Source organism: Myotis yumanensis, unplaced genomic scaffold, assembly GCF_028538775.1.
Source record: "Myotis yumanensis isolate MYYU_CA2020_CCGP unplaced genomic scaffold, mMyoYum1.0.hap1 SCAF_16, whole genome shotgun sequence".
In the NCBI taxonomy this organism is placed as follows: domain Eukaryota; kingdom Metazoa; phylum Chordata; class Mammalia; order Chiroptera; family Vespertilionidae; genus Myotis; species Myotis yumanensis.
In genome coordinates, this window is record NW_027223767.1 from 7813660 (window position 1) to 7815016 (window position 1357).

At 52.6% G+C, this 1357-nt stretch overlaps 1 pseudogene; it reads right to left on the minus strand.

Moving 5' to 3' along the window:
* Positions 1–223: 223 nt before the first annotated feature.
* On the minus strand, positions 224–852 carry LOC138994632 (phosphofurin acidic cluster sorting protein 2 pseudogene; annotated as a pseudogene).
* Positions 853–1357: the final 505 nt, after the last annotated feature.

A 1357-nucleotide genomic window follows, 5' to 3' on the forward strand; every position in this document is an offset into this window, starting at 1 on the left:
CTGGGTCCTGAGGACACTCTTATGGGCCACTGTCACGGTTCTCTAGTGAGTCATACAGCAGATGCAGGTCCTCCTCCACCTCAGGACCATGCTCCGAACACTCCTGCTCCGAGTCCAGGACCTCCTCCCACTCTTGCACCCTGCGCAGCCACGCCCCAAATTTCTTGTTGGCATCTTGTTGCCTGGTCATGAGTGGCAACCTTACTACACGTTGGCGCTGCTTTTAGGGCTCCTCAAAGTCGAAGTCCTCCTCCTCTTGGTCCTGCCCACGCCAAGGATGATAGCTGCCCTGCTGATCCGAGAATATTTCATAGTCCGTCTCTGAGTAATTCGCCCAGGACTTGGACTTGGGGCTGGCCTTCTGGGTGCTGTCCTTGGGGTCGATGTGCTGGCTGGACAGGGAGGAGATGCTGACCTCAGCCATGTGGGCAGATTCCTCCATGATGGTGCTACGGAGGCTCAGCATCTGGCCACCCTCGAGGGGTCGCTGCATCACCTCAGCCATGTCAATGGTGCCCACGCTGAGCATCCGGCAACCCAGGATGGTCTGTTTGTTAAGGCGCTGCTTCTGCTGCAGCATGATCTGCAGCTGGTTGCCTTCTCTCTTGAGGTAGTGAGGATACAGCAGGGAGGTCAGCACGAGGTTGGTCTTCACTTGACCACTAGGGTCAGCAGAATCTCTTCAGACCTCAAGATGTTTTTGGAGCCCTGCATTTTTGTTGTGACCACCACAGAGCTGAGCTCCTTCTCCAGCTTCTTGTAGATGAGCAGCTTGGTTAAGGTGAGGCTACACAGCCTGGGCACGCAGGTTGGGCTAGAGCATTCCACCTCCCAGGTGGAAAACAAATTCATGGGCACCTGTGTGTTGAGTGCAGCGGTCATGCTGTATAGGCCCGCGGCCGCCGAGATGGTGGTCTGATTTCTATCCTGTGTTGGGAGAGGGGGCATATGCCATCAGAGGCAGCTCATAAACTTCCAGATGGGTTGGGGGCTCTAGCTCAGACTGAATCCCAAGCACTCAGTGATTGGTGACAAGTGGTGGGATAGGAGTCATCCCAGGGACCAGATGCTAACCTGGCGGCCTTGCAAACTCAGAGACCTAAAGTAACCACAAAGGATGATCTGAAATTAAAGTGTTTTGTTTTTTTTAACTAAAAGCCGCTTATGGTGGGTACTGGTGTCCTAGGCCAGTGGTCGGCAAACTGCGGCTCGAGAGCCATATGCGCCTCTTTGGCCCCTTGGAGTGTGGCTCTTCCTAAGACTTAGGAGTACCCTAATTAAGTTAATAACAATGTACCTATCTATATAACTTAAGTTTAAAACATTTGGCTCTCAAAATAAATTTCAATCGTTTTAC